Source organism: Notechis scutatus, chromosome 2 (assembly GCF_049901735.1).
Source record: "Notechis scutatus isolate UNSWTSFEM ecotype Mainland chromosome 2, rNotScu1.2, whole genome shotgun sequence".
Taxonomy (NCBI): Eukaryota; Metazoa; Chordata; class Lepidosauria; order Squamata; family Elapidae; genus Notechis; species Notechis scutatus.
This window is the reverse complement of record NC_142010.1, coordinates 17,862,345-17,877,186: the sequence shown is the minus strand read 5'-3', so window position 1 is coordinate 17,877,186 and position 14,842 is coordinate 17,862,345. Positions and strand designations below refer to the sequence as shown.

At 42.0% G+C, this 14,842-nt stretch overlaps 1 long non-coding RNA gene across 1 annotated transcript in view; it reads right to left on the bottom strand.

Annotated features, from left to right (window-relative positions):
* Positions 1-693: 693 nt before the first annotated feature.
* LOC148131849 (uncharacterized) overlaps positions 694-14,842 on the bottom strand; it is a 387,282-nt gene continuing 373,133 nt past the window's right edge. Inside the window, exon 3 of the long non-coding RNA XR_015747430.1 lies at positions 694-714. This is a non-coding gene — a long non-coding RNA (uncharacterized LOC148131849). The remainder of the gene's footprint in view (positions 715-14,842) is intronic.

The window sequence follows — 14,842 nt, the reverse complement described above, 5'->3', positions numbered from 1 at the left end:
CAGTTGTTATTAGATATGGGAATAACAGTTAATGATTCCATTGTAGTTTATGAGGACAATCAAGCAGCCATACAGTTGGCTACAAATATTGCTGTAAAAAGCGAGATCTAAGCATACTGATCTTAGATATTTGAATGTAAGACAATCTGTAAAAAATGGTTTAATAAGATTGGAATATTGTATAACTGAAGAAAACATTGCTGATCAATTTACAAAGGCCCAAGGTCCAGTAAAATATAAGGAAAATTGTGAAAACTATGGTTTAAAGTTGTAATATATATATATATATATATATATATATATATATATATATATATATATATATATATATATATATATATATATATATATATTATATTACCCAAAAGGGGAGAATGTTAGAATAACATGGTTACCTAACGTAGTTTGGGTAAAATAATATATATAAACTATGATAGTTAGTTTAAATGTGTCTGTCACTTTAAACTGTAAAGCATGTAATTTTGGGTGCAGTTGTAAATCGCCATAAGAGGGAGCAAGAGAGCTTACTAGCTTACTGTTACTGTTACTGTTGCCTGGCTTTACTGGATAGCTTGCTGACGATGATGGTTTGATGGTTTGATAACTGCGTGTTTTCCCTGCTATTTTGGAAAGAAGAAAGGAGGTTTGATTTCTTCATATCTCTAACTGCGAAGAGATATATTACTGGACTGATATATGTAAGTTTACTGACCTCTATTTTGAAACTGGACTTTGCAACTGATATAATCCCGGACGGACTGAACTAGTGAATGATATATGGACTGTTTGACTATGCTATAACTCTTACTGGAATAAACTATTTAACTAACACAATGTATCTGTTTTACTGAGTGTAAACTGCATAACGTTTATCTCACATATCTGCCTGCCTGCATAGACTGCCGTTGCACGTTCTGCTAGGGTGTATATCCCTAACAAGAACTACCTATAGTGAGACTGAGGAAGTCATCTTTAGAATTCATCTTCTTTGAAACAATTGCATTAAAAGCACATCATGAACTTATATATAAGTTGTCTGAAACCAGTGCAGATAGACTGTCCCTGGGAAATTTTCATAAGCTAGTTTTTAGATGAGTTGAACATTTGTTGTTAATGATGATGACTATGGACATTCTCAGTCATCTAGGTCATGGTTTTCCCAAAGATGCTTTTTCAAGAGGGAACTGGACTTTCTGGTTTTTCTCTGAAGACATTTCACTTCTCATCCAAGAAGCTTCTTCAGCTCTGACCTGAATCTGATCTCATAGCCAAAAACATCTGTTCTTCTCTTTTACTCTCACAGTAAATGAGAGAAATCCAACATCCAAATTAAGTCAAACTGTACATACATACATACATACATACATACATACATACATACATCATATAATTGGGAACTGAAAGTTAGCACCCTTGTAAAGGAATGGCAGGATTTTCCTGATGGGTTGTGAGGCAATCTTCTGATGGACATGGTGTGTATGGGACACCACCAAGTTAGAATAGAATAGAATAGAATAGCAGAGTTTGAAGGCACCTTGGAGGTCTTTAGCCCAACCCTCTGCTTAGGCAGGAAACCATATACCACTTCATTCTTGTTGAGTTCATTTCTGTTGAGTACTGGGCTCTGGACACTTTGATTTGGTAAACGATTGGAGGGAGGAAATGTTTCTCACCTTTGTAGATAACCTAGAAGTGGCTAAGGTAGGCTCGACACTACAATGACAGAAATCAAAATTCAGACAATCTAGAATCCTGATTTAGCATAATTAAGAGCCAACAGACAAGCAGAACAAAAGAGGCAAAAGCAGGGCTAGGCATTGGGAAATAGGCATGGGGAGGAGGCATGGGGATGTGTGTTGATGTGTGTTAATTGGCGGATGTCAGGCTAGCTGGGAGGGGCTGGGGAAACAGCATAAGAAGTGCTGAGAGGCAGTTGCTCTTAGCACTAACTTTATTCTGGATATCTGTTTTTGCCTATCAGGACTGGAAGTGCTGAAATAAACTTCAGAATTTCACCAACAAGCTTATGAGTAATATAGTTTGTCTGCAAGACTTATCCAGTACCCAGCTGGGGCTGAAAGAAAGTTAGTGTTTCATTTTTCTGCAAGCTTTGGGAAGATTTTCTGATGGATGGATGGTGGAGGCTTGTCTGCAAGACTTATCCAATAACCAGCTGAGGCTGAAAAAAAAATACACTGAAATTGCATTTGGGAGGGCTTTGCTTTTCCAATGCTTTCTGAATGAAAGAGAGATAGTGTAGAAGGCAGAAGTAATGGCATTCAGAGATTATTACCAAGACAAAGTTTGATAAAAGTAGTACTGAGATATATGACAGGGGTGGGATGCTACTGGTTCGGCCCGGTTCTATACAACCGGTAGCTCTGAAGAGCAGCAGACACCAAAACTGGTTCGGTGTCTGCTGCTCTGTTTCGCCCAGCCTCCTGCCCATGCTCTTGGCTGTCTTTTACTTCCTGCTTTTTCAAGCTCAGCTGCTTTGTGTGGCACAGTTGAGGTTGAAAAAGCAGGAAAGAAGGATTTTCAGATGCCGCGCACCCTCTCACAGCCTTTGCCAGCTGTCCAGGCGGCACAGCTGAGGTTTTTAGGAAATGGTCTACACATGCGTGCAAAATTTATTCTCACCAGGGGTGAAGGACAATAGGCAAATCACGCCATTGGCTGGCCCCACCCTGCCCCGCCCACCAACACACTTCTTACCTGACATGCATGCCATCAAACTTGCTTGCTAATTTGCTATTTTTCCTCTTTTTTTCCCGACCATCAGCCGTTTTGATGTGCTGGGAGATTTAGATTAGCTAGAAAGCAGGAAATGATTGGATGTTTTACTTTATAGCTAATCTAAAAGCAGAGCTGAGCCTGAAGCTTCTATTATTCAGTGCAGATTCAGGTAGCAGATGGCAGAAACACAGATCTCTAAGTGAATCTGTGATTCTGTGAGCAACTCAATCTGTCTGCCTACTCTGCCTGATTTTGGATAAAAGTTGCTCTTTATTTTATAAAGAATTCAATATTTACACAAATATTTATAATATTTACATACAAGCCATGCCCAGCCAGTCACATGACCACCAAGCCATGCCTGGTCAGCAAACCATGCCCAGCCAGTCACACGAGCATCAAGCCACACCCAAAAATTAGGCCACACCCACAGAACGGGTTGCTAAGTAATTTGAATCCCATCCCTGTTCTATGACACAGCTTTCCTAATCTGTAGTACACTGAAGGACTGACTGACAAAAAGACAAAGAAAAGAAACATGCACAAAAACAAATTTATATATTTATAGGTAAAGCTTTAGGTAGATATAGGTAAAAATTTCTCTCTCAATCATGACCAACCCAAGGGCGGTGCTCACCTTTGATTCACAAATGAAGAGCCAGCTCTATCTGAAGATGCTTCCGTGGTCAAGTGGCTGGCATGACTACACACCGTAGATGCATGGAACATTGTTTCTTTTCCACTAAACTGGCACATATTTATCTACTTGCATTGACATGCTTTTGAATTGCTAAGTTGGCAGGACACACAGATACACATAGACATGCACACACTATATGTATATGGAAATGGATATGGATATGGATAAAAACAGGAACCAATTTTAATACTCATAAGCATACCTTTATTGTCACATCGGGTGTCTACATGATTTTCCCCAAATCATTCAGAGTTGTACATATTTTTCTTTTGATTGAAGACTGTCAAAAATAACAATTTCTCTCATTAATTTATTCAGAGAAAAAGATTAAAGTTGCTCCAATGTTCATGCTGATATTTTATCTATTCTTAATATATGGAATGTTAGCTGTCTCTCTGTTTTTCTCTTTCTCAATCTATCCCATCTATCTAACTCATTTATCTATCTATGAGTTGTCTTACATTATCCAGCTGGAAGAGATCAATCAAATATATATTTCAAATTAACTGGTTATTTTTTAAGTCAGAACATCACCCAAAAAATAAGACCAACCACTGTAGCAACAAAAACGCACATTATTAGCCATAGTCTTTAATTTAGTTTAAAACCATAACAGAATATCTCTGGTAATAGTTTATTTGACCTGGTTTCAGAAATTTTATTAATATCATTGATGATAGTTATGATTTAACATGAATTCAGATTGTGACAATTGAAGGATGTGATTAATTCAAATAGTATGATTTGTTTTAGCAACTTTACTACTCAATTATTATAATTCAAAATTCACATTGATGAATGAAGAAAGATAAGCAAAATACATAAAACATCACTTCAAGGTATGTGATTTTTATACTGCATGTAAACGGAACAAAAAAATAAACACCAACATAAGGAACCTTAATGGGTTTTCATCATCAGATGTTCCTTGGTGTTCATGTCAGGTCTCAGGGTAATAATGTAGCATTTGGGGATAAAAAAACAACCCAATAAACCTAGGATGGAAGCCAGGATGGAGAAGATCTGCACGGCTACTATGTATTTCCCTTTGGTGCTGAGGTAGCTGGGGACAAAGGAGATCCATACAGTACAAAAAACCAACATGCTGAAGATGATCAGTTTGGCTTCATTGAAGGTCCCTGGAAGATTTCGAGCCAGAAACGCCACCAAGAAACAGATGGCAGCCAGAAAACCCATGTAGCCAAGGGCAGTGTAGAACATGGTCACTGAACCTTCGTTGCACTGCAGCAGGATGTGTTCTGGCTGGGAATGAAAGTCAGAATCTAGGAACGAGGGAAAGATTCCCAGCCATGTCATACAGATGCCTACTTGAATACCAGAGCAGGATAAAACAATCGAGTGGGCCAGACCCTTCCCCAGCCATTTCCTCATCCTGCTTCCTGGCTTTGTAGCCAGGAAGGCCACCACCACCACCATTACAGTCTTGGCCAGCAAAGAAGATACGGCAACAGAGAAAACAATACTGAAAATGGTTTGTCGAAGGAGACAGGTCATTTTCATGGGGCGACCGATGAATAGAAGGGAGGTCGAGAAAGAAAACAGGAGTGAAACCAGGAGGACGTAGGTGAGTTCACGGCTGTTGGCTTTGACTATGGGAGTGTCTCGGTATTTAATGAAGATTCCCAGAATAAAGGCAGTGGTTAGGAACAAAGCAATGGCAAAGAAAGCCAGGATGAATCCCAATAATTCTTCATAGGATAAGAACCTTATACTTTTGGGGACACACTGATCCCGCTTCTTATTGGAATACTGGTCATCTGGACACTTTTCACAATGGGCTGCATCTGAAAAAAAATGGTTAGCATGTATCTGTTTCTGCTGCTGTAGGAGCATGAAAACCTCATCAGAAATCAACTACATCATTTTCAAGGAATAATGTAATATTTCTGCCCAGGGATATTCATAAGACACAATATTAGTTAAAATAAGCAACAGCCTTTTAAAAGGCTGAAGATGAATGTGATTATCAGCTCTCAAAACTTGTCCTCTTTCCCAAAACCAAGCAAGAAAGAAACACCTCAATAGAAAGCAGCAACCTTTCATCATCATACAAAATTCGGTGATAGTGCTCAAACTTTGAAATGTTTGTGGATGCCTTCAAGAAATGTAATGTTTTTTTCTTTCTTTTTTCTTTTTTTAAAACAGGTTTTTTATTTTTATTTTCCACAAACTTATCATTGCATGAACAGTATGACACCTGGGTGTCTTACATTTTAAAAGAAATATGACAGTATTTCCATATTTAATACATTTAACAATATTATAAAATTTAACCTCAATATACAGTTTTTCTCTTTAATTAACTATTTCAATGAGTTATTTTGTATCAATGTCCATATTCTAAATATCACTTTTTACTACCAATAATATATTATTAATCATATTTATAGTGTTTAACAGATTAAGTTATATTATCCAACATTTATCCCCTTTTATTGTTAATTGTACCACTGTTATATTTTAACACAAGTCCCTCTCTAATCTCATTTCGGTACGTAGATCATATTTTCCATCTTGTATTCATTTGACAAATTATACATTCTAATAACAATAAATGTGTGTGTGTGTTTGTGTGTGTGTGTGTGCGTGTGTACATATACCAGCCCCCACCACCAGTATTTATAGAGAGACGGCAGCTCCAATCACACACTACTTGAACTGGCACGAAGCCAAAAGCACCAGCCTGAGGATGGTGAGTGGGACCTCGCCAAAACATCGCCAAGATATTCTTAATCGTACACAGGAAAAGACCCAAACACACCTAGACCTACATACCTGTACCCGTGAAAATCTACGAAAACGTATATACATACATAGATAGATAGATAGATAGATAGATAGATGTTGTGACTAGGAGGTTTGAGCCTGCTATGTCAGAAGACACAGGCTCGAGTGATGCAGAAGATTTGGCATTGGGATTTGAGCCTGCTTTGATGGAAGATACAGACGTGAGCCAAGAGGAAGAGGAAGATAGGGCATTGGGGTTTGAACCTGCTTTGCTGGAAGTTTCGGAATCCTCATCCTCTCCAGGACCTTCCTCATTAGTTATACCTGTGTCGGCAGATAATCAGGAGAACGTGCCAGAGTCCTTGGATGAAGATCAAACCAAAGAATGTTGGTTTGATGCAAGGAACAGACATAAGCAGAAATGTCAAGCACAAACTGGAAGGAGACGTCGAATCAGGGACTGAGGAAAGAGACTGACACGCCCCTCAGGGAATATAAGGAGGCGTGTTAGCTTTGAATCTCCATTCGGGTCAAACTTGTTAATTTGCATCTGCAGTTTGGACAAAGTATTCTGTTTGCCGTTCGTCTCTGATTTATAGTTCTGCTCGTTATCAGAATTTGCAGACAGCTTCTGGGAAAACTGCCAATGATGAATTCAGCCAAAGGAAAGTTAACTCTGTTGTTCCTGATATTGTCTGTTCGTGTTTTTTCCTTTGGACTTTTGGACTCTCACCTCGTGGCTACAGGTGAGACAGAACATTTTTGACCCAAACCCCTAACACCATCTTCTGACTAAGATGGAACAAAAACAGCTAGAGCAGCAGCAGCAGCAGATATATCAACTGCTACAAGATAACCAGGTTATATGGGAGTCTTTGTGGTTAAATTGGGAGAAGATCAAAAGACAATGTTATTTGAAAACTCCAGTTTGGTTATCGACCATTGAAGCATTTTCCTATCCTCTAATTTATAAGAAGGAACAAACAGTTAGATATGGGGAAATACTGGATGAAAAGGGTGAACTTAAATCGATGCAAAACTTAGAGGAACAAGGTATAAAGATGAATTGGTTTTCATATGTGCAAATACATTCAAGGTATGATGAAGATTTTAAAACAGAGGGATTTTATGATAAATTGACTGCTTTAGATAAGATCTTGACAGGTACTGATGAAAAGGTGATTAAAAAATTATATGGTTATTTACTGGAAATTAAATTAGAGGAAGAACAAGTCAAAGAAACTGTGATTGCTTGGGGGAAGAATTTTGGATATGGGATTGATTTAGAGAAATGGCAAAAATTGTGGTCTTAAAATTATAAAATGACTATGTCAACAGCTTATAAAGAAAATTTGTATAAGATGTTTTACAGGTGGCACTTTCCCCCGACAAGAATAGCAAGAATGTTCAAGAATAAATCTGAAAAATGCTGGAAATGTCATCAGATACCTAGCTCATATTACCATATGTGGTGGACTTGCGAGGATGCTAGAAAATACTGGACTAAAATTTGCATGTGGTTGGAAAAAAAGGCAAAGAAACACATAGATTTGAAACCAGAGATCTTTTTATTGGGAATCTTACCTGATACATATAATAAAGATTTGAAATACCTGATTGTAAATGTATTAACAGCGGCTAGGATTGTATTTGCTAAAAACTGGAAAAATGAGAAAATACCATCGCAGGAAGAAATTATTAAGAAAATATTGGAATGTGCTGAAATGAGTAGATTGACATTTGAAATTAGAGAACAAGAGGATAAACAATTTTATAAAATTTGGGACCTTTTCTATCAATGGTTGGATGATAAAATACAATAATAGAATATTTAGAATTTTAGATAATAATGAATATATAAAGAGATTTTTTTTTTCTTTTTTATTTGATATCACATTTATAAAATGTCTTCAGGATAGATTTGGTATGATTATATGATTTGTTATAAAATAAATTAAGTAAATTATAGTTATCTCGCAAAGTATGAATGAATAAAATCATAGTCAAATGATTGTATAATAGTGATGCTAGGGTATATAATTTTTGATTGATAATATGAGTTATTATGTAATGTAACTGTAATTGAGACTACGAAATGAATACACAAAAACTGGTAAACCAACCGACACACTGTTTGTATATTTATGAAAGAAAGCTGGATGTTTTTTTTGGTTTTTTTTGTTTTGTTTGTCTTTAAAAACTAATAAAATTGTTTTCAAAAAAAAAAGATAACCAGGTTTTGCAGCAACAAGTCACCCTGCTGGTTAACCATCTTACGCTGATGCAAGCTCCTGCTGCTCCTACTGCCCCTCACTGTAGGAAATGCCCGCTAGCTGTGACGGATAAATTCTCTGGAGAGCCTGAAATGTTCCCAGCTTTCATGGGGCAGTGTCAATTATTTATGTCTCTGCGGCCAGAAGATTTCCCTGAAGACCGGGCGCGGGTGGGGCTTGTTATCAGTCTTTTGTCGGTTTCAGCTGCTCCTTTATTGGTGCAAAATAGTCCCTTACTAATGGACTATCAGGGCTTTTGGCACCATCTACGCTCGATGTATGAGGACCCCATAAAAGCTCAGACCGCCACCAGACGCTTAAAGGAACTTCGCCAGGGGAAACGCCTATTGCAGGAGTTCATTTCAGAGTTTCGTCTGCTCTGCATGGATTCTGCGTGGAATGAGGCAGCCTAAATGGATGCTTTCCAACATGGTCTGGCAGAGGAAATACAAGACGAGTTGGTGCACATGGAGCCGGCTCTAACCCTGGATGCTCTGGTGGTGCAATGTTTGCGCATTGACGCCCGGCTTCAACGGCGCAAGACTAGATGCCCAGTTCCAGAGCAGCCCTCCCCTTCAAAGCCGCAGCAGCATCCTGTGCAACCAATTCCTCAGGTCTGCCACAGTGCCGTGGCAAGGACCGAGGAACCGATGGAGTTGGGTGTGGTCCGCCCTCATTTGATGGCACAAGAACGCATGTGGAGATTCCAGGGAGGCTTGTGTCTGTATTGTGGGGGGTCTGGACATTTTGCATGTTCCTGTCCTGGTAAACGACGGGGGGCATGAAAGCCAGTGCCCGAATCTAATTTTGTACAGTCAGGGAAACAAGGTCGGTCTGGTCTCGGGGAAACTCTAAGCCAGACACGTATCAAACAACCACCCGAAGTAGCGGAGGTGAACTCTGGTCCTCCCCGACATTTGCTTTTGGACACACGGGTTTGCTTGCAGTCCCGGTCGGAGGGAATTCCTGCAGTTGCGTTAGTGGATTCGGGGGCTACGAACAATTTTATGGACCGGGCTTTTGCAACACATTTTGACATTCCCTTGGTTGCAGTGGAGCCTCCCATTAAGGTGGAAACAATTGATGGGTGGGAACTGCGGGCTGGGCCTATTCGTTTTGCTACTCAGCCGTTACGCCTGGTCATTGGGGACCATGAGGAGGCAATTAGTTTTTACATCACATCAGACCTCCATCTCCCCTTGATTCTCGGAATGGCTTGGCTACGGTTACACGATCCTCAGGTGGCATGGGCACAGAATGCCATTTTGTTCCCGAGTCTCCAGTGTGTGGACCATCTACGACACACTTGTGCTGGTCAAGACATCACTGCCCCCGCCATCTCTGTACCTCCTGAACTATCTGAATTTTCAGATGTTTTTAGCGAGAAGGAGGCGGATCGGTTTCCCCCACATCGACCCTATGACTGTCCTGTGGACCTACTGCCCAATGCTCCGCTACCCAAGGATCGTCTGTATTCTATATCTGAGCTCGAATTGGCCGCTCTTCGCGAGTTTTTGGAAAAAAACTTGGCCCAGGGGTTTATCCGGCCATCGTCGTCTCCTCTTTCCGCTCCTGTTCTTTTTGTAAAAAAGAAGAGGGGAGATTTATGTTTGTGTTGTGACTACCGCAGGTTGAATGCCATTACGGTGAAGAATAGTTATCCTTTGCCGCTCATTCCAGAGCTGATGGAGTGGTTGACGGAGGCCACTATTTTCACCAAGCTCGATCTTCGAGGGGCCTACAACCTGGTGCGTATGCGCAAAGGAGACGAACGGAAGATGGTGTTTGGTACTCGATACGGCCACTTTGAATATACCGTGATGCCATTTGGGTTAACCAACGCCCCCACGGTCTTCCAGCATTTGATGAATGATATATTACGGGACATGCTTGATCGGTTCGTGGTGGTGTACCTGGACAACATTTTAATCTATTCTAATTCCAGGGAAAGCCACCTTCGCCAAGTCTGCCAGGTATTACAACATCTTCGGGAGCATAAACTCTATGCGAAACTGGAGAAATGCCTCTTTTTCCAGACTTCCATAGAGTTCTTGGGGCATATCATCTCTCCCGAAGACATTGCCATGGACCCGCGGAAAGTAGAGGCTTTGTGTAGTTGGGAACCCCCTCGTCGAGTGAAAGACGTGCAATGTCTCTTGGGGTTCGCTAATTATTACAGATCATTCTTCCCGGGTTTTGCCAAGCTGACGGATCCCATCACCCAGCTCCTTCGCAAGAAGGTTCCGTTCCAGTAGGGGGCCCCGCAGCAACAGGCCTTTGAGGCCATCAAGAAAGCCTTCATTGCAGAACCAATCTTGAGGCATCCTGATCCCCACCATCTGTTTGTGGTAGAGATGGATGCATCCAACGTGGCCATTGGGGTGGTTTTGTTACAAGCCCCAGCGGGTGGCGCACCTCTTTTTCCATGCGCATATTGTTCACGGAAACTTACTACTTCCGAGCGCAATTATACAATCTGGGAAAAAGAGTTGCTGGCTATCAAGGCTGTGTTTGAGACCTGGCGACATCACCTTGAGGGGGCTCGGCATAAGGTGGAGGTTCGGACGGATCATCGTAATCTGGAGCACTTGACCACTGCTAGGAAGTTGAACTGACAGATCCGGTGGTCGTTGTTCTTTCCTAGGTTCAACTTTTTGGTCACTTACATTCCCAGTGGTCAAAATCGGAGAGCAGATGATCTGTTCCATAAACCGGATTATCTTTGTCCTGAGGACCCCCTTCCTCCACGTATGGTACTGCCACCGGAATCTTTGGCCGTTATCCAGGAACCGGTGGATTTAAGGGCTCGGGTACGAGAGGCACAGCACTTAGACCAGGGGTCCCCAACCACCGGTCCGCGGACCGGTACCGGTCCGTGGAACAAGTCCTACCGAACCGCTGGCTTGCTGGCGCCGCCATCTTTTTGATGAAAAAGTGCTTCCAGTGAGCTTTTCGGGTAGAAAGCTCACCAGAAGCACTTTTCATCAAAAGATGGCGGCGTAGCGCTCGTGAGCTTTTCCGGGTAGAAAGCCATTTCTACCCGGAAAAGCTCACGAAGCATGCGCCGCCATCTTTTGATGAAAAAGTGCTTCCGGTGAGGTCACCAGAAGCACTTTTTCATCAAAAAGATGGCGGCGCCCAGCTAATGCCGGTACCGGGCCGCGCCATAAAAAGGTTGGGGATACCGGGCCGCGGTGTAAAAAAGGTTGGGGATCACTGACTTAGACGATTGGTCACAGCAAAGAATGGGGGAAATTGGACCTGACTCCCCATGGACTCTGGAGGAGGGTTTACTATGATATCGGGGACGATTGTACGTGCCCACCAGAACACTTAGAGCCCTCATCATGACTCAATGTCATGACAACCCAGCTGCGGGCCATTTTGGGTTCTTTAAAACCCTTCATCTGGTCACAAGGACTTTTTGGTGGCCTCGAGTCCTGCATGATGTCTTCGCCTATGTCGCCTCCTGTGTACTGTGTCGGCAATCGAAAGCCACATCGAGTGTGCCTCCTGGTCTCCTTCAACCACTACCATCTCTGAACTGACCATGGGGGGCAATCTCCATGGACCTTTAAACACATTTGCCCTCTTCGTCGGGTTATATGACGGTACTTGTGGTGGTTGATATGCTAACCAAGATGGCCCACTTTATCACCTGTCGGAAGTTACCATCGGCTCGTGTTACTGCCCAATTATTTCTGCAACATGTATTCCGTTTGCATGGCCTACCGGACGGAGTAGTTTCGGATCGTGGTGTCCAGTTTACTTCTCAATTCTGGAAGAGCCTAATGACTGCATTACGGGTGCAAGTATGTTTGGCGTCGGCGCACCATCTGGAGACCGATGGCGGGACTGAGAAAGTAATTGGCATCTTCGCCCAATACCTCAGATGTTTTGTCAACCATCAACAGAACGATTGGGTGACCTATCTCCCCTTGGCGGAGTTTAACTTTAACAATTCTCAGCACACCTCCACTCACATGACGCCTTTTTATGCAAATGTGGGTTACCATCCGAGGTTTTTCCCCTTGTCAATCTTGGATTCCCCGGTTCCAGAAACACGAGACTTTTTATCTGAACTACATTCAGTGCACCAATTGATTTCCCAACAATTGGAACGGGCTAAGGCGGACTATAAAAGGTTCGCGGATTGTTCGCATCGGGTGACGCCTCCGCTGGCTGTGGGGGACAGGGTGTGGTTGCCCACAAAGCATCTCTGGGTTGATCGTCCAGTTAAGAAGTTGGATCATCGCTTCATTGGTCCCTTCCCTATTGAGGCGGTCATCAATCCCATTGCTTATCGGCTCACCCTACCACGCTCCATGCACATTCATCCTGTCTTCCACCATTCCCTTCTGGTTCCTGACACCCCATCGTGTACTCTCCGTTCTCCTGCTGGTACGGTTTCTCCATCTGTACCCAGTGATGATCCTGCTGTTGATGATACGGTGGTCAGCATTCAGGATTCTCGCTGGCTGAAAGGACAATTTCAGTACTTTGTCAGGAGGCTGGAGAATGGATCAGAGGTTTTTTCCTTGGAGGATGCTTCCACAGTTCACACCCCAGACCTTATCCGGATGTTTCATGCACAATTTTCATCGAAACCGCATCCGGATCGTCAGACTCAGGGGAAGGGCCCTGCGGTGAGGGATAGTGTTGTGACTAGGAGGTTTGAGCCTGCTATGTCAGAAGACACAGGCTTAAGTGATGCAGAAGATTTGGCATTGGGATTTGAGCCTGCTTTGATGGGAGATACAGACGTGAGCCAAGAGGAAGAGGAAGATAGGGCATTGGGGTTTGAACCTGCTTTGCTGGAAATTTCGGAATCCTCATCCTCTCCAGGACCTTCCTCATTAGTTATACCTGTGTCGGCAGATAATCAGGAGAACGTGCCAGAGTCCTTGGATGAAGATCAAACCGAAGAATGTTGGTTTGATGCAAGGAACAGACGTAAGCAGAAACGTCAAGCACAAACTGGAAGGAGACGTCGAATCAGGGACTGAGGAAAGAGACTGACACGCCCCTCAGGGAATATAAGGAGGCGTGTTAGCTTTGAATTCCCATTCGGGTCAAACTTGTTAATTTGCGTCTGCAGTTTGGACAAAGTATTCTGTTTGCCGTTCGTCTCTGATTTATAGTTCTGCTCGTTATCAGAATTTGCAGACAGCTTCTGGGAAAATTGCCAACGACGAATTCAGTCAAAGGAAAGTTAACTCTGTTGTTCCTGATATTGTCTGTTCATGTTTTTTCCTTTGGACATTTGGACTCTCACCTCATGGCTACAGGTGAGACAGAAAATATAGATATATATATACATACACATACACATACACATACATATACATATACATATACATATACATATACATATACATATACATATACATATACATATACATATACATATACATATACATATATATATATATATATATATATATATATATATATGTATATATATATATATATATAGTTTTCTTAAGTTTTCGCGGGTACTTACATGTATGGCCTTCAGCTTTGTTCGGGTATTTTCCCACGTCACTAGGACACACCATATACCAGAAGAAAACACACACCAACCGCTACCTCAACGCCCAATCCCACCACCACCCAGCACAGATAAACTCCGTGGCTAAAACACTAATTACTAGAAACAAACGCCTGGCAGACAAGACACACATTAAGACTGAACTATGCACCCTGACTAAAATATTGACAGCCAACGGCTTCCACAAAAGCAAAATCACCAACGATCCACAAAAACACACTGAGACATAATAGAGACCCAGAAGATGAACAGACCCATGGAACAGCTGTCCTGCCCTACATAAGAGGCACTACAGACAAAATTAGTAAGATACTATACAGACACCACATCAAGACTGCCTTCAAAACAGACAGAAAAATAGCAGCCATCCTCAGAAACCCAAAGACAAAATTGACCTGGAAAACCAAGGCATATACGAAGTCCCCTGTGCATCATGCCCGGCCACATACATTGGACAGACCAATAGAAGAATAAGTACCCGCCTGGATGAACACAAAAATGCAGTCAAAAAGCTGGAACACACTTCCTCACTAGTCCAACACATGGAAGCCACAGGTCATAGCATCAACTTCAATGGCACCAAAGCCCTAGCCACTATAGAAAATTCCAGCCACAGAATCATCAGAGAAGCCATAGAGATTGAAAAAAGACCAGAAAGCATGAACAGAAGAGATGATTCCACCAGGCTGTCAATCATTTGGAAGCCTGCACTCACAAACAAAAAAATCTCCACACCACAAGCCAGGCAAACACCTGGGCACAAACAGATCCCCCCTGATACCTCCAGCTCAAACACATCCCAACCAGGCACCCAGATGAAACCCAGCTTCCTAA